We start from the raw sequence: 20,168 nt of genomic DNA, 5'->3' as shown, positions 1-20,168 counted from the left end.
CTTGTATAGATGGTGTTTAATGATTATACTGTAATTTTGAATGTTTAAGTTTATTATTTTACACAAAATAAACTAATAATAAGATGAAACGGTTTGAATTATTCCTTTTGTTAATTTATATTAAATGGTAACTTTATGTGTCGTTATAAGATCCGATGACTCAATTGTAGAAGATACTTTTTTTGACATCTATACTTTGGTAATTTCTTTTGTAACCTAGACGTGTTAGGTTATCTAAAAAAGATTGATTAAATTGCAAGTGGCACAGTAAGACAAAATAAGTTAAAAGAAAGTAATACCATCAATATGAAATCTCCAAGGGACACTCACAGTATCAAGCATGATACAAATAGTAGAATTAATTACATTACGGTTAAGGATCCCATAATTGTAACAATGCTTTCGACATCTGCATGAAAAAGTTTACTTAAAATTGTAAAGCGTTATTCAAAAGAGAAAAAAGCAAAGGATGACATTGCAATGCCAGAACCATTTTTGCTTTATAGCAGATTCATGGGAGGTGTTGATATTCATGATCAATATCGGGGCAAACTTTTTTTTTTTTTTACTTGAACCTGGTCGGTTTCAATGGACTTGATTCAATCGTCTAATTCAAACGCTACTATATAATTTCAACTGCTGTTCAAATTGTTAGAAAAAAACAAGTGCAAAAGAATTGCAATGAAAATTTACAAGGATTGTGTAAATCTATCTCGAGCTCTAATGAAATCATATGTAGGGGAAAGTGCGGATAGATGCCCCCCAATTCGAAAATTACATCTTAATTCAACAAATATTATTATTTTTAATTGACTATTCGATTTTTACACACTATTACTATTTATCATTGACATACAGTAAGGACCAAATACCTACAATAAATAATAAATTAATCAGAATAAAAATACAAAAGGTTTGCATTTGGCCATATATCCCACCTGGGTGGGTAAGACGCCCCCCGCGGTAAGTTATTATCATTTATTACAACAATTATTATAAAAAATGGAAAACGCCGATCTAATATGTTTTTCTGATTAATTTGAAACAACCCAGGTGCGATTTTTTGGTCGGTCCATAGTTGGGCCAACTTTTACAAAGTCGGTCCAACTTCTCGTGCCAGAGGTTGGGCCAACCATACAGATGATAACGGCGACCGTCTAATGGCGACGATGGTTGGCCCGACAACTCATAAGGAAGTTGGCCCAACTTACAATGCATATGTTGTGCCAACTATACATTTCAATGGTTGGTCCAAAGACTGACGCAAAAGTTGGCACAACTTTAGATGCGTAAGTTGGGCCAACCACAATTTTCAAAGTTTGGCCAACTTCAACAGCCAAAGGTAAAAAATTATTAAAAAACTACATTATTTAAACAATTAACACGTTATTATTAGCGGGAACATCAGATATAACCTTTACCTATTATTATTAAACACAATCTCATACATACATTTTCGAAAATATCTATCGCTCGCTGGGATCGAACCCCTAACCTAACGCACCGAAAACTTATACACTGACCACTACGCTACGCTCACATGGGAATGCATAACGCAAAATGTATATTTAAGCTGCAACAGTCGGGCCAACCGTGGCCCAGAGTTCGGCCAACCAAGAAAGTTTAAGTCAATTAAACTGCGTTTCACAAAGTTTTGCCCACCGTCGGGCCAACCGTGGCCCAAAGTTCGGCCGACCAAGAAAGTTTAAGTCAATGAAACTGCGTTTCTAGAGTTTTGCCAACCGTTGGGCCAACCGTGGCCCAGAGTTCGGCCAACCGAAACTGAAAGTCTTTTAAACTACGTTTGGATAAGTTGTACCAACCTTTGTCGCCAAAGTTGGCCCGACGGTTGGTTAAACTCTGCATTTAATGGTTGGCTTGCAAAGTCGGGCCAACTGTGGGCACAAGTACTTGCCAAAGTTGGGCAAACTCTGGCAACCAAAACTTTGCTTGCCAAAGTTAGGCCAACCTTGGGCCAACCTTCAAACTCTGGCGGCCAACCTAAATTCGCACCTGGGAAGAAAATAATTGCTAATATTTTCTTACGTGTTAAATATCCTTGATTCTTGTAATGAGCAATTTTGTCCAGCGGTTTGAAAATATTTGGACATTTTCAGCAATCTAAAATCTTTACATTATTATAACTAATAACCCCGGGGTGCCAGTGAGCTGGAACTTTATAGTAAAATTTTTATGCCCAATAGGTATAAAAAAACTAATAATCCATAAATATAGTTTCTTTAATATTGGAGATCTGAGAAAGGGGGCATCTATCCGCACTTTACCCTACTGTAAAAAATAGAAAAAAAACGAAATTGTAATACTACAAACATGACCAATGAGAACACAATTATTTTGTGGAAAACGCTTGGAAATTGTCGTGTTAAATTTAATTTCACTAAATCGTTTAAAAAAAGCAAATTTAATAATAAAAGATGTAAAAAATTTTGTAAAATTAAGAAACAACTCTTCATTTTATGTTTACCTCCTTGTGAATTTTGAAAAACTGACATCAGATTCGTAATCTTTTACTCAAAATATCGCAAGTAAGCATTTTTAATTGTGTTATAGATCGTTATTCCGTGGAGGTCTTCATATATTTATAGTAACGAGTTGAAACAAAATTTTAGGTACAAAACCTTCTGAGCCTTCAAGAACAGAAATGATTTTGCAAAGCAGTTCGCCATTTTAAATTGGCACAAAAATGATAACCTTTGTACCTTTTATGGTACCTTTGTGATAATATAAATTAATAAAGTTGCTTTTATTTTTATACTGAGATGCAGCACCATCAGAAATATAATAAATTTTGTTGATATTTTCTGAAGTATAGAAGTTAAAATAACCTTATTAGCCTCAAGACTGCCAGAGAGCCTATATAGCCTATAACTGACTTTTAGCATAATGAAATGAAAAAGAGATTCTAATAATTTTTTAAATACTGTAAAACCTGAACAATTTTTGCATTTTAAAAAATATCACGATGTTTTTGTAACTTCACATAAAATTTCATTTAAAAATTCATGATAGGGAACTAAAGAAATTTCTTCTAAAATTGGCCTTAATCCTTCATTAAAAATTATCTTAAAATTGTTATGGATCTCATAAAAACAAACATTCTGAGTTTCATTTTGATCAGCAAAAATGTATTCTTCCCAGGTTAAAATCCCCGTACAGGATCCTTAAAGGATCCTCTCGGGATCCTGTGCAGGTCCTGTGCAGGATCCCGACCGGATCCCGTGCAGGAAATTGGGACAAGGTTCCTGTGCAGGTTCCGATGCAGGAACATTAGCTATCAAAGGTTCCTGTAAAGGTTCCTGTACAGGAACACTTGCAGGATCATGTACAGGAAACTTTGTAAAGGTTCCTGCACAGGAACCTTTACAGTTTTGTAAACTGCAGGTACTTAAGTATAAAGGATCCCGTAAGGAACCCGTAAAGGATCCTACACAGTTTCCTCAATTAATTTATTTATATTTTTAACTCCTGCGCAGTCGTTTTCTATGAGTTTCTCGAATGCGCAATACATTTTTCTGTCCAACATTGTTATACGAGCCTAACATATTGAAATATGAAGTCTATGTATGTCAAATGTTGCTTAACATATAAAAATTAAAAAAATTAAAAAGTTTCCTGTACATGATCCTGCAAGTGTTCCTGTACAGGAACCTTTGATAGATAAGGTTCCTGCATCGGAACCTGCACAGGAACCTTGTCCCAATTTCCTGCACGGGATCCGGTCGGGATCCTGCACAGGACCTGCACAGGATCCCGAGAGGATCCTTTAAGGCGGTGTCAAAGTCGATGCGATTTTTCCATTGAAGCTCAATGCAAAAATCCAATCGACTTTGACACCGCCTTAAGGATCCTGTACGGGGATTTTAACCTGGGTTGCGATCTCAATTGTATAAACTTTGTAAAACCTACACTACCCAAAATTTTTTTAAAATTTGAAACAATCTTATTAACAGAAAAGAACTTTTTTTCAAAATTTTATCATCTTTGAAAAAATAAAAAGAAATAAATTTTAGTTCGGCTTATAACATAAATTTTTGCTTGGGACGATCGATTATAAAAGGAACTAAAATAGCTGTCGTACCCGTCTTCGACGGGTTGTAGTTTCTAATAATGCATTTAACAGTGTATCTACCAACCTAGAAAACCGGAAAATAGCCGGGAATTTGATTTGACAGGGAAAGAATAATAATTAGTTACCATTGTCTATTTCATTAGGAAAATAATACCATTTGAAATAGTGACAGACTTTTTATTATCAAATTAGTTATTTTTAACTAATTCAAATGCAGAAAACAATATTTCTGAATTTGTAGTACTTCAATCAATATAATGTATTAAAATCAATCTAAAATTTCCTCCAGTTTTTTGAGTTATAGTACAGTCTAATTCGAACTAATTGTATAGCAAGTAGATCCAGTTTTTCTCGGTTACATTAAATTCCCTGATATTTTACGTCTTTCCTGGTTATTATGGTAGACACAGGGCTCGAACTAGGTCCGTAAATCCCGTAATTGTCCGTAACTTTGCTTGAAGTCCGTAAAAGTCCGTTTTTTTGAAAAAAGGTCCGTAAAGTCCGTAATTTGATTGAAAAAGGTCCGTAAAGTACGTAAATTATACGATATAATTTGGATAATTTTAGAGAAATTACAAATGATTGAAGGAATTCAATTATTTTCAAAAGTAATAAAATTCTTCGCAAAAATTCAATTATGTTCAAAATTTTTTAAAAATTTTCGTCAAAATTTCAATTATCTTTAGAAGTAATTAAATTCTTCTCCAAAATATCAATTATTCTCAAAAATTTTAATAAAATTCTTGGAAAAATTTCAATTATTTTAAAAATTTTTTCTCAATTCAATGATTTTTAATAGGTATCTATACTATTCTATTAAAATTTTCCAAAAGAATTCAATTATTTAAAAAAAATTAATAAAATTCTACACAAACTTTTAATTATTTTCAAAAAATAATAAAAATTTTACAGGAAATTCATTATTTACAAATTTTTTTATAAATTTCTTCGCAATATTCAATTATTTTCATAAATAATAAAATTTTTACAGGTATTTAATTTTTTTGGCAAATAATAAAATTCTTATTAGGAATTCAATTATTTTGATAAATAATAAAGCTAATTGCAGAATTTCAATTATTTTTAATACAATTTTAATCGAATTCCTCGAAAAATGTAATTATTCTTAAAAATTTTATTAAAATTTATCAAAGAAATGTAATTATTTTAATAACCTCTAATACAATTTATTTATTAGAATTTAAATATTATTTTTAATAAATTTTTGATTAAATTTCTTTAAAGAATAAAATTATTGCATTCAAAATTTTTAATGCAATTCTTTGCGTAAATTATCAATTTTCTTTATAAATAATAAAATTCTTCTTCGAAATTCAATTATTTTCAAAAAACTTTTAATAAAATTCTTGGCAAAATTTCAATTATTTTCAAAAATTTTCCCTAATTTAATTATTTTTAATATCTATTTTAATAAAATTTTGCAAAAGAATTCAAATTATTTTAAAATTGATTGATACAATTTTTTAAAAGAATTCAATGTAATAATTCATATGTAATTATTCAATAAATTGTTTTTTTTGTTTTTAAATAATGAAATTCTCGTAGAATTTTCTCATAAAAATTGATTTAAAAATGGATTTCCGTTAAAATTTTAGATTATAATTGAATATTAAAAGTATTAGAGCGTAAAGTTTTAGAAATAATTAAATTTTGAAAAGGTTTCAGATTCAAATCTTTGAAAATTTGAATTTTTCATATTTTTAACTAAGTAACAATTCTGTGGAATTAATTTTTTTGAGAAATTTTAATTGCGAATTTTTTTTTTATATTATTTGAAGTTTTTATTTTCTAATACATATTTAATTGAAGAATTTACAAATAATTGAAATTTCGTAAAATTGAATATTGTAAAGAAATGGATTTGAAAATTGTCAAAAAACTTTTTCGAAAATTATAAAAAATAATCGATTTTAAGAAGAATTTTAGTTAAAAATTCTTGAAAATAATAATTGAATTGATAATGATTTTATCACTCTATCTTTAATTTATTATAAAACATGAAGTAATCGATCGCTCCGAGTCGAAGGCTCGGAGTTATCGATATCTTCATGTTTTTTATTATGAAAAAATCTAATTTATAGTTTTAAGTAAAATGTTCTCTTATATATTTTTGCCAGTAATTGGTCCGTAAAGTCCGTATTTTTAAATACTTTCACTGGTTCGAGCCCTGTAGACACCCTGTTAAATGTATTATTAAAAAAAACCCGTCGAATAAACCTGGAAAAATTTGGACAAAGCCGGAAATTGTTTTAAACCAAAATAAACACCGTGTTTAACTTTTGTCTTTACATTGATCAAAATATCTCTAAAAGTTAAATCAGAGAGCCCACAAATACTACTGAATTAAGCTTCATAGCAATTGGTATCCGTATCAATTATAATTTTTTCAATTTTTTGATATTCAAAACATTTTTATACTTACATCTTCGTTATAAGAAAGTATTTTTGAAAAATTATGCTAAAATGTGACTAAATAACATGTAATATTCAATTTTTTAAAAATATTTTTATATTTCCATTTTAGTTATAAAGTAGTATTTTTTGCAAAATTATGCTAAAAAGTTAATAAATAACATGTAATACTCAACTATAGAAAGTTTAGAAGCAATCCATGAAAAAATATAAAATTTAGAAATTTTCAATTTTTTTAATTTTTCGAAAAAATTGAATATCTCCCGTTCTAATTAATATTTTTTTTACTCTCGAGTAACTGTACTAATTATAGTGAAATTTAATAAAATAATTATTTAGCCTAAATACTTCTTAGGACTCATATGCTTGGAAATATTAACATTAAATTCTTACAATTAAATTAAAATTTGAAACCTACGGGGATCAAAACCCAGTCACACTTATCTAACCTAAGACCTATAACCGAAGACCCCTAACTCTGCCGTACTAACTAAATAGGAAAAACAAACTACATCATCAACGGAACTGACTTATTTTATCTAAATGTTTTTTTATTTATTTTTATTAACTACTTTATTTGCATTAAATAAATTATTATACTTAAAACATAAAATGAATTGTGTCAAATAATTTTTATTTATACCAAATATTCAATTAATTGGTTGAAATAAATAAATTCCTCTTTTTAAATAAGTTATTTATTTAAAATAATTTTTATTTATGTCAAATGTCCAATTAACTGAGTGAAATAAATAATTTGTTTTGAAATAACTCATTATTTGTGTTAAATAAATTCATTTATTAGAGTCAAGTAATTATTTAATTAATCCAATTAAGATTTATTTGATTCAACTAAATAAAATTATTTAAACGAAATAAATTCTTATTAGATCGAAATAAAAACTTTTTAAATAAGATATTATTTTTCAAATAATTTATAATTACTTGAATCATGTAACTTTTTTTCAGTGTAGCTATAGTAAACTAAAAGTTATTAATGTGAACGAACATTATCTATATTAATAAAATCAGACTACTATCTGTACATTGCTCCAAAATTGAAAATTTTTATATATTTTTTCGTTTTGAGACATTAGAATTCTAAAAATGTAAAAAAAAATTTGTCTGTCTGTCTGTATGCAAAACTTTGTTCGCGCATCAATTGAAAACGGTTTAACCAATTAAAGTGAAATTTGGCAGCCTATTAGGTATTAAGGTAACTTACAATCATAGCCTTATTCGATTAAAAAATATTAACTTGTACGAAAGTTATGACATTTTTCCAAAAAATTCGAAAAATCAAAAAAATGCAAATTTTTTATCTTTTGTAAAATGAATGCAAAACTATCCTTAGCTAACTTTTTCAGATAAATACAACCCATTTCTACAATAAAATTTTTAAAAAAGATCTTTAAGCAAGCTTTTCAGAAAAAGTTATTAAAGTTTTTTATTTAAAGATCAGTATGTAAAGTAAGAAATTTGCTACATTAAACGAAAATAATGAAGCTCTAAATGCCATAAAAGAGAAGAAAAAATGTTGAATTTTAAGAAATTCTGTTTTTTGAATTTTTGCTAATTTTCCATAATTTTAGATTTTTTACCAAAGGGTGGAGACTATTAAATATAAGTAAAGTATTTTTGAAGAGTACAATAATAATGAAGCTTAATGATATAAAAGAGAAGAAAAAAATGTTAAATTTTAAGAAATTCGGTTTCTCGAATTTTTGATAATTTTTTGCTAAAGGGTGGAGACTATTCAAATAGTAATATTATACTACCGAAATAGCTAATGGTAACTAATTATTAATTTTCCGGTGAAATTAAATTCCCGGCTATTTTTAATTTTCCAGATTAGTAGAAACATTGTTAAATGTATTGGTAGAAACTAAAACCCGTCGAAGACGGGTACGACAACTCCCAGTGGGCACACTTGTTCAAAAGACGTCCAAAGGATGTCTTTTTCATGACGTCTTTTGGACTTGTACAAAAAGACGTCCCATACATGTTCTATGTCTTGGCCATTAGATGTCTTTAAGATGTCTAAAAGACGTCTTTTTCATTCAACATTTGAAAATAGAAAAATTATCATAAATAGAAAATATTATTTTCCAAGTTCAACTTGGACTTAGAAATTTATGAATGTGAAATTCATTGGAATTTTTCTAAGTTAAATTCATTTCATTGACAAGTGAGATCGTTAACTTTGTAGAGGTTCATATCTGTCTTGAACGGCTGAGGTGCTTAAGGCGCAGTCCCAGTGGGAAATTTGCAACCGGCGCGGATCCTCGCCTGTACCGACGCCGGAGTAGTGGTACTGGCTGGGAACCGCCTGCCTACCGCCCGAGAACTGGTATTCTACCAAAAGATGACTTGGCCAGGAGCTGGCTGGCCATCCGTCTCGGAACTGGCATTCTACCGCCCGGTAACCGGCCGCGAAGAGCCGTTCCGTGTATAATTCAACCGGCTGGGACCCGGCACTGTACCGACTGCGGATCTTTCATTTCCTAGCCAGATGTGCGCTGGCAATGCTGGCATTCTACCGCCTGACAACCGGCTCGGATCAAAATGATAATTTCAACAAATATCAATAAAAAATAATAATTAATTGCAAAAGATAAATACGGATGACAATTCATTGACAGTTCACTTTACACATTTTTTTATTTCTTTATACACTTAAACGCAATTTTTTATTACATACACATTTGAAAAATCCTAACGCTTGGGGGTACGAACCTACGCCTAACCGAATATTTACGCACCGAAATCTCGCACGCTAACCACTATGCTACGCTCGCATGGGACTCTCAAATCTTAAATACTCTCAAGTGTCACAAGCTGAAATAAAACTTGTAAGATTACTACGCGGCTATAGGCAATTTGGAAATACGAACTGATGTAATACCGGTATATTTTCAATACTTTACTGAATGTGTATTTATGAATATTTCAATATTTCGTTTAAAAAAAATGTTATATTTTTATTATTATGTTTTTTAATATTTTATTACATAATATATCGAATAATATGAACATAACTTCACTGCAAAACAATTTATAACATATAAGTAATAGTATTAAATTGAATAAAATTTTAATGCACAACACATTTTTTTAATTATTTAATTTGCAGAAAAGTGTCAATAAATAATTACTTAATATATTGTTTAAATTAAAAAGAGATTATTAATTAATTATAACAATAAATAAATTAATTAATAATCTGTTTTTTATATATTTATTTAATGTGTTATTTATTGTAGGCATTATAATATATTGATCACATTTTCTTTCAAGTTAAATATATTTTACTTCTTTCAAATTAATATATTATTTATTAAAAATTATTTATTTAATTGCACATTAATAAAGTTGGATTTTTATATATATAATGAAAAAATTAAGTTTCTTATATTCTTCCTTTGCATGAATACTATTAATTTATTTATTGGTTAACTAATAATAATATTATAATAAATGCAATTAGTTATTGTAATAATTAATTATAATAATAAAATAAATTTATGATTATGCTGATAATGTAAACTATAACAATAAATGACGAGATCCGCAGTCGGATCCGCCCCAGCACCGAGCCAGTACAGACTCAACATATCCGTCATTCTTCCGACGCGCGTAGAAGAATGAAATCTGCAGGCGGAACAAATCCAGTACCGCGCCAGTACTGACAATAGTGGGAAGACGGTTCCGACAGTCGGAGCATAATCTGTTCCGCGCCGGTTGCATTTTAGGATCCGAATCGGTACAGACCATCGGTGCTGGCGGTCCGTACGGGCGCGGATCCCAGGCGGTTGTATAATCCGACATTCGTCCGACTTTTCCTCCTGGGGTGTTTCAAGTCCAAGGTATCCGAGTTCGATCCCAGCTTCGTAGGAATTTTTTCCTTATTTCTCCACATTTTAGAAAAAATAAAATTAAACTTAAAATAAAGTTAATACAATGTTACTGAATTTCAACTTAGAAAATGTTATAAAAGAAATGTTTATTTAAGATCTGAAGGAATGTAAAAAGGACGTCCAAAAGACGTCTTTTAGACGTCCCTTTTATGTCTTTTAGACGTCCAAAAGACGTCTTTTAGACGTACTTTAGACGTCCTTTCTTATGTCTTTTGGACGTCTTTTGGACCAGACATAGAACGTCTTTTAGTTGTCTTTTTGATGACTCAGAGACATTGCCATCATTGTCCCCGAATCGTCCGCGGACAAAAAGGGACGTTTTTAAGACGTCCCTGTGCCCACTAGGCTAGTGCTATATATTTTCAAAATTTTTAAAATTCAAATTTAATGTTTTGAAATAATTATTGTCATCAATTTTACTTAAATTTGATACAGGGTTAATTTTAGTATTTTTTATTAGAATTTAGTCATCAGAATGAAATTTGAGTTTTTCATTTTTTGATCATTAATTAATATAATATAATAGCAATTTTGAATTCTGTGCAATATACTGACAAAAGTCTCATATTAATTATATGGATATTGTTAATATTCTGACCTAATAGAATTCTTTTAAGAAAGTAAACTTATGATTTCAACAACAAATTTTTATTGTTGACCTAAGAAATACAGCCGTATAAAAATTAATTACAAAAAAATTTCAATTTTTAAACTTTTAATTTTTTAATTTTTCAATATTTAAATCTAACATTTTTTATTTGTTATTCAAAATTTTATTATTTTGACGATTAAATCTTAATAAGAAACACTAAAATTAACCCTGTACCAAGTTTAAGTACAATTCACTAAAGTATATGAAAAAACTAAAAATTTCGAATTTTCGAATTTTTGAAAAAATGGCATAACTTTCGTCCATATTAATATTTTTTAATCTACTATCGCTAGGATTTTAAGTTAGGCTAATACCTAAAAGACTGCCAAGTTTCACTTCAAACGATCGAACCGTTTTTCCGTGATACGCGGTCGAAAATTTGCGGACATACATACACACATATACACATACACACATAATTTTCTTAATAGTATTTTCGCATTCGTTAGAGTGTAAAAAGAAGGAATATAATAGAAATTTTGAATTCTATGCAATGTACAGATAAAAGTCTGATTTTATTAATAAGGATAGATAATTCTTATTTTTTCAATTCGCTCCGAAGAATTGTATGTTGTCGTTTCAATAGGAGTAACATTTTATATTTTTTGTGGAAAGTCGAAAATCGTTAAACTTTACTCATTTAAGAAAATAGAAAGTCTTAATTCTTTTCTATTGCTTCATTCTCACTCGGAATAGAGGACAATTGATTTTTCTGATATTATGCTGTTCAGGGTGTAATAGAGTTCCGGGATAAATTTTTCGATTCAGAAAGTTTAAAAGTCGTCGTTTTGAGGTAAATTTTTTAGAATCTTAATCATCAATCCAAAATATTACTTTAACTTTCAACCTAAATATAATAGTATATTATTTAAATTATTTACACAACAAACAATGCAAAAAAGTTACGAGATGCATTGGTTAAAAAAATTTCTATTTAAACTAATAATCAACAAAAGATTTTATAGGAAATGGAAATTTTTCTCTTTTTGATAGATTTTTATTATTTTCATGGAGGAATAAAATATTTTCATGTGTAATATTAGGGCAAAGTGTTTTTAAGTTGGCCCCCAAGTCTTCCTGAATCATGACGTTCATATTAATGTAATCATTTCGCGATGTGGCAACTTGTCAGATACTGATACTGGCATTGTCAATATCTGACAAGATGTCCCATCGCGAAATGATTTAATTAATAGGGGAGAGTCTCCAGTTGTGAGACACCTCCAGTTGTGAGACAGTCAATTTTTTTTAACATGCAATATTAAAAATCCGATTGGTTTATATAAAAACATTTCTTTTTACATGAGCCAACTTTTTCATGTACGCCGAAGCGGATATATAAACTGTTTTTGTTAAATACCAACACTGTGTGTGATAATCGACTAAAAAGCGTTTTTTCAATAAATGAAAAGTACTTTTTTTCCAAGTTAATTAATTGGAAAAGGTAAATGTAATGCATTTTCTTTTAGTGTTTTCCTTATATTTTGTGATGCAATATTGCATTGTTCCAATCTACGGTTGAAAATAATTTAATTTTCCTTTTTCAAAATAGCGCCAATTTCTGGGTGTGAGACACAGCATATCACCAGTTGTGAGACGGTGTCAACACCCATCTGGGCAGCATAAAAAATACGACTTTGCAGGCATACTATTTAAATGTTGTTTTGATTTTTTTTCTAGTATTTTTGGGCATGTCAAGTGGAAAAAAGTCAATTGATTCAGAAGAAATCAATTTTAATGCTCTTGTTAAAGCTATTAAATTGTGTTTATTTGATAGTCATATTTTGGCGAATAAATATTATTATTTAGTATATAATAATATATATTATTAATATATTTGATTATTTATACTAAACATAACGTTTTATGTCAAACTTATTAAATTTTAGCAATTTTTAATGAGTGTCTCACAACTGGAGACATTTTTTTTTTTTGAAAAAAGCGATGTGCTTGGAAAATGTATTGTAAAATTTTTTGAGTTCATCGAAACACTATACTTTCTTTTAATAAAAGTTGCGTATTTCTGTTACCTTTCGAACGGTGTATTTTATTTACAATTTCGTTTACCTGTTTACAATTTACGGGTCAAAAATGAAACCCGTCTCACAACTGGAGACTCTCCCCTACGCACGTCATGTCATGACTGAGGAAGACTCGAGTGTATTTTTTGTCAACAGTGTCGACTTCGGGACATTTTTCACTACAGTACTTGAGTTTTGTAAATTTAGATTTTATTTGAAAAATAAAATTACTGATTTAATACATATAGATTTGGGTAAATTCTCAAAAGCCTAACTTTTTGTACTTTGAATTTTTTTCTTGAATATTTTGCTTTTAAATATTTTTATTAACAATTAATAATCGTTTGCTTAAATATCTAACAGATTGTAATTAAAAAATAAAAAATTATTTAATGTAGAAAAGTAATATCTGTAAACGTCAAATAAACATTTTCATTTATTTTTTCATTTGTTTTGACATTAAGGAAGGTTAATGATGAGCCTAGCCATAGCCCCGATCGAAAACCAAATTCTTTAAGGGCAAACTCGGCCTATTTCTACACAGGTTAGTAGATATTATTGTTTAATATCTATTGATAATAAAACAAAAACTTCACGCGCGCTTTATATCACGCGATATTTTAGTTAGTTGTCAATATTGCTGAAAGTTTCAATGAATATCATATAACACGTTGAGCTGGAAGCCGGAAAGTTCCGACCAAAAAAAACGAGGAAATCGGCAAACGGGAATGTTTTAAGGTAAGTTCGGACATTAAAAATATGTTTGAATTGAAATACCAGCTGATCATTATAAAATATACTAAAAATTGTGTACAAAAATATGATTTACAAATCGAATTTTTTTCGAGGTGCATGAATAAATCCAAAATGTCATTTGTTAGAATCTCCTAAAACCTACTATTTATTACTTTTTTTACGTTATGCCACTAAAAGCTACTACTGGTTTTTATTACAATTTGGACTACTTTAAATTCGCTAATAATAGAAATCAAAAAACTAATCTCAAAAGTTAAAATCAAATTCTTTAAAACGATTCAATTATTTTCAAAAAATATTCGAAATTCAATTAATTTCAATATCTAGTATTTTCATCAAATTTCGTAAAAGGATTCAAGTATTTAAAAAAAGAATTGATAAAATTCATACAAAATTCAATTATTTTCATAAATAATAAAATTTTTCTCAGAAATTAAATTAATTTAGAATAACATTTTCAAAAAAATTTCGAAAAAATCAATTATCTAACAACATTTTTATACAATTCTTCATAATAATTCAATTTCTTTTACTAAATAACATTTTTCACGGAAATTCAATTTTTTAAAAAAAATTTTGATAAAATTCTAAGCAAGAATTCAATTATTTTCATAAATAATAAAACTCATTGAAGAATTTCAATTATTTTTAATACTATTTTAAATTAATTAATCGATAAATTCAATTATTTAAAATAAAATTTTCGTAATATTTATTATATTTCGAAAAAATTTATTATTTAAAACAATGTTTATAAAATTCTTATGAAGAATTCAATTATTTTCAAAAATAACAAATTTTTTCAGAGAAATCCAATTCCTTTTAAACATTTTAATAACATCGCAATAATTCAATTATTTTCATAAGTAATATAATTCTTCTCAGAAATTCAATTATTTTTTAAAATTTAAATAAAATTCTTAACCTCCTAATTAAACTGATTTTGTTTAAAAAAATTTTTAACTTCAAAAATTATCCTTATACCTCATACAGTATAAATGTATGCTAATTGTTTATAACATTTTTACAATAATAGGTCTTTTTTAAAAAATTATGTAATATAATATTATATTTTTGTAGTGGTTTTTCGCGTAGAATCGAATAGCGCTATAAGTTTTTTTTTATGAAAATCAATTTTTCTTCATTTGTTTATAACAAATTGTTAAAAAAAAATTTTTTTAACATTCAACGTCAAAAATTATCATTATACCCCATGCCAGGATTCCAATAGTTACTTTTTTTATATCTGCGTTCCTGTACCCATGGGCATTAATGGGTTAAAAAATGAAAATAATGTTTATAAAAAAGTTAAAAATATATTGTTAAACTGTTTATAATAATAGTATATACGTCTATAATTAATAAATGTATTAGGGGCGAGCAGTAAAGGACTAAAGGTCATATCGTCTTTTAAAATACACTGTTATAGGCGCTGCTTAGAGTGCTTAGTTAGCGTAATACACAAAAACTCGTAGCGTAAATTTCAAAAAATTTTTTCTCAAAAACATCAAAAAGCACTTCTTTAAAGATTTAACCACTTATTAAGGAAGGTTTAAATTTTGAGAAACTAATTTTTCTAGGAAATTCCATAATGTTCTTAGCATGTTTTTTAACAATAAAAAATTATTGTTTAAATAAATTATTGACAAATTAATTTTTTTTAAACTTTTTCTTAATATTATAAAAAAATAACATTTTCTCTATAATTTTGAATAAATGACTTTTTCTTGTGGAATCAATAGTTTTCGAAACAAAAATTCTCGAAAAAAGTCTTTTTTTTCAAATTCAGAATTTTCAAATGTAAATATCTTGCAAAAAAATTTTGTTTTTGCAAAACTGTTTGGTACAGTTATTTAGTACTCCAAGTACTACAAAATTACAGAGTTTAAAAAAAATTAGTGATCCACCATTTGCTTTTCCTATGGAACTGCCCAAATACCACACAGACATTCAATTATTCTCAAAAATTTTAATAGAATTTTTTGTAAAAATTATTTTTAAAAACTTTTCGCAATTCATTGATTTTCAATATCAATTATTTTCATAAAATTTCCATACAGAATTCAATTATTTAAAAAAATTGTTGTAAAATTCTTCGTAAGAAATCAATTCTTTTCATAAATAATATAAATTTCTCAGGAATTCAATTTTGTATCTAAATTAGAATTTGCATAAAGTTAATCCAAAGAAATCAATTTTTATAAGTAATTAGAAAAATCCTGCATAATTTCGATCTGTTAAACAAAGTTTTTCATATAGAATAAAAAATGAAAAAATGTGCATGATTTTGATTTGTCTAATGTTTATTGGAAAATTCTAATTTTTTTTAAGAAAAAAAAGAAAAAATTTCGCATAATTTCTCCTTCTCTTTGATAATTTTGCTACATTTTCATTTTATGAATGATTAAATATAATTAGATTAATATATATAATAATATTTCTACAATATTGGAAACATTTAGGAAACGGAAAAATACTACAACTTTGATTTTCAACATTTGTGACTATTATAAACCTACAAAAGAATTCGTTAAAACCTTTTGATGAGATAATATTTATAAGGATGTGTGACATACATACCTATTATATATCTTTCCAGACATATATTTAAAACATTAAATGTATTGTACTTTATATATTAAAATGAATTCAAATAACTTATTTTTAGAAAATCGAATATCATCACAAATGCAAAGCTTCCTTAGCAGGAAGTAAAAACATGTTTACATTAATAATTAATTATAATTTTTCGACTATAAAATTAACTTGAGTGGTATAGTATGAAAAATGGCATTTGATAAAATTTCTTAATAAAATATGGATTATTCAACACTTCAGAAAAGTTACTTCTCATTTTTAACTATATTTCCTGATAAGCTTACATAATTATCAATTTCTTTAGATTCTTAAGATCGTTAAGTTGTCTTTCTCATTTTTTGCCTCATAAAAACGTTCTGCATGAATAGGCATAATATATGGTATTGTTGAAATGTCGCTTTGACAATAGGCAGACGGCTTATTAAAGTATCCAAACAGGTTGATTTATATTTCTTCCTTTTACTGGGCTTTAAAAAAATGAAATTATATGAAATTACATTTTTTACTTTCTCCTTGATTTTGATATACATATAATTCCAGAACTTCAGAGTTGAAATAAGCTGGTTTACTTGATAAAAGGTTAATGAGTAATTTTATTATATTTTGACTAAAGTCGTTGCCGACTAATTTTAAAAATTATAATACTTTGCAGGAAAAATTTTAAAGGTATTACGATAGCGAAAAATAAAAAAATACTATTTTTATCTACTATTTTTATCAGGTTAATATATGTAATTTTTTAAAAAAATGATGTTGGTTCAAAATTATTAACTAAGAAGACCTAATATTTCGTCCTTAAAAAATTACTTTGTAGTTTGTACTTTAAAGAAAAGTTATTAATTTTTAGTAAATCCAGATTTTAGTAATATCTGAGTGTTTTATTTTACATTTTGTTGTATGGTATTTACCAAAAAAGGAGAAGTATCAAGTTTCGAATGAATTTAAGTGATTTTTAAATTTTGTCCAACATTTTGGATCTGCCCTTTTGAATTTTGAAAAACTGACATCAGATTCGTAAACAGCGAACCCAAAAACCCCCGAGTAACGATTTTCAAGGCAATTAATTAATTTTTTAAAAAGTCGTCCGCCATTTTGAATTTTGGAAAACTAACATCAGATTTGTAATCAGCGACTCCAAAAATCTCCGAATAATGATTTTCAAGCCAATTAATTCAAAATTTGAAATTCTTTTGTCCTTAATTTTGACCCATTTTTTATACAAAACCCTTATTATTTAGGGGTTAATATGCTCCAAACACCCTCTTTTAACCTTCAATCATCAAAATTATCATTTTTCTTTAGTGGAAATTTTTTTCAAGCATTTAAATGAAAATTTCAAGGTGGCCGAAAACAGGCCTTATCGACCCTCCTCCTTTAGCCAGTTTTTCTGGAATTTTTTCTGAGAAAACTATTGAGTATTTCAATTTAAAAATTAATGCACATCCCAGTAAAAAAAAACTAATTCAAATGAATTGAAACGAATTAACATTTTTGGTAGGCTCCAATTCGTATTTGTCACAAAGCGGGATTCACTCAAGCTCTTTGTATATTCAATTGAATTTAATTCAATATGTACCAATTTGTCCAAACGAATTCGCATTCGAAAGAAATGGCCAAGGAATGCATTGAATTCGTGCTAACGAATTGAAAAAAATTAAAGGCTCAAAACTTGTCCAGTGAATTGGTACGGATAGAAGGTTCGGAAGTTCAATACAGTTTCACGAATTCAGGAAAATTGCATCATGGCTCCAATTCGTATTTGTCACAAAGCGGGATTCACGAAAGCTCTTTGTGAATTCTTTTTAATTCATTTCAATTAGTTTTCGTTTACTGGGATATGAAAAATACTTTGAACTTTATTTCCAATAAAAGAAATAATTTTTAGAACTTTTAGAAAAGCAAACTAGAATCTCCAGTCAGAATCTCCTACCTAGTAAGAAGAGGTTGATTGAAATAGATTAAAATGTTTACACAAAATTTCAAAAATTGCAATGGTTTGGAATTAAAAGCATTGTGAATTTTAACCATATATGCAGTCATTTTAAGGTATTTGTCGCGTAAATTCGTTTTCGACAGAATTTTTTTAAATTTCACATAATTATTCTTTGGATATTTATCTACAAAATAAGGCCTATTAAAATAAAATTGACCGTCTGTAAGTCTCAAAAAATGAAATCAAAGTTTCGATTTTTAACATGTACGGTATAGGAAAACCAAATGAAAACCACAGATTTTTAATTTTTGCACTTATACTAATCGACAGATTTTTTAGAAAAACTAAAGTTTTATTTATAGAACCAAAATGAACTTTTATAAAAAAAATGAAAATTTTTCACCGTCTCGTTTAAAAGATATTTAACATCAAACTTGAAAAATTATTTTAACATTTACTGTAAATGACAGGTGAATTCGTAAACGTGGCAATAGCGCTTGTTAAATACTACAGCTTGTCTGCTACTTTTGGCGCGAAATTTTAAAGACGGCCATACGCCAAACTTGCGACGTTGCCACGATCGTTTTTCATGCGAGAGGTTATGAATATACATTGAGAACATCTGTGTGTCAAACTGTACGTCCGCAAAAGTTTTTCGGAAACTCGCATTCATAATCGTTTCATAAGTACAGTCAACGGATACAAACTTTTGAGAGTGACCAGTCGCGCGACAAATACCTTAATGCATTTTATTTCCTTTTTATTAAAGTGAATTAAAGTGTGAGCAATATTTTATGTCGTAAATGGAATTCAAAGGATTACAAATTTTATGGTATTGAACCGAATTAAATTGTTTTCAATTCTAAATAATCTAGCATTGAAATGATTCAGAATTGAGCGATATTTGTATACATTTTCATTTCTTTCAATCAACCTCTTTTTACCGCGTAACCACGAGCGTAACAAAAGTGACTAAAATCCTACTAGTGTCTCTCGTTGGTGACCTTTTTTAAATACAGTAAATTGGGGAGGTCCCCATTAAAACTTTACCATACCATTTCTGCACGGGCGTCTTTAAGATATCCTGATTTCCAGAATATTTCTAAGTCACCCTAACAGGAATGAACGGTTATTTTAGGATATTTCACAGATGTCCAAGGGATGTCCTTTGGTTATTGGAAATCAGGATATTTCTATTATGTCTATGGACATTTTTGGCATATTACACTATCTTAAATTTTAAGGACAAATAGATATTCTTAAGATATCCGTTGGATATACTAAATATCCTCAAGCTGTTAGGTCAACAGTGTTCTAAAATAATTTATGCAGCTGTGAGGATACAGTTAAAATTTTTAAAATTAACTCCACTCTTACGCAGCGAAAATAATTCGAAGGTAGTTTTTATTTCTAAAATATTTATGCTGATATAAAAAATACGTGTAAAATATTTGTCAACATGGAATGTGTATACCAAATTTCAAGACAATCTGTTAGTATAACATCTTGGCTATGTTAATTATAAGAAAATGATTTACAATCCGATAATGAATAAGAATGAATGATCACGCACAAATGAAACATTATAACTGCTTGTTTTTGTATAATGCTTTCAACCTTCAAATTCGTTGTTCTTCCTATTATCTTTTTCTGTGGATATATCCTGGTATCTACATACGATACTGTAACGCGCGTGTCCAGATTCATGCGGCGACGCCAGTGGCGTTGGGGTGGAACAACCTAGAAGATATCGCTGCTCCTATCGTCA

At 28.2% G+C, this 20,168-nt stretch overlaps 1 protein-coding gene across 6 annotated transcripts in view; it reads left to right on the top strand.

Annotated features, from left to right (window-relative positions):
* Positions 1-20,168, top strand: part of LOC122502831 (lachesin-like) — a 351,041-nt gene that overhangs the window by 4,492 nt on the left and 326,381 nt on the right. The window lies entirely within an intron of this gene.

Source organism: Leptopilina heterotoma, unplaced genomic scaffold (assembly GCF_015476425.1).
Source record: "Leptopilina heterotoma isolate Lh14 unplaced genomic scaffold, ASM1547642v1 Lhet_24, whole genome shotgun sequence".
Classification (NCBI taxonomy): domain Eukaryota; kingdom Metazoa; phylum Arthropoda; class Insecta; order Hymenoptera; family Figitidae; genus Leptopilina; species Leptopilina heterotoma.
This window is presented reverse-complemented; position numbering and strand designations above follow the sequence as displayed.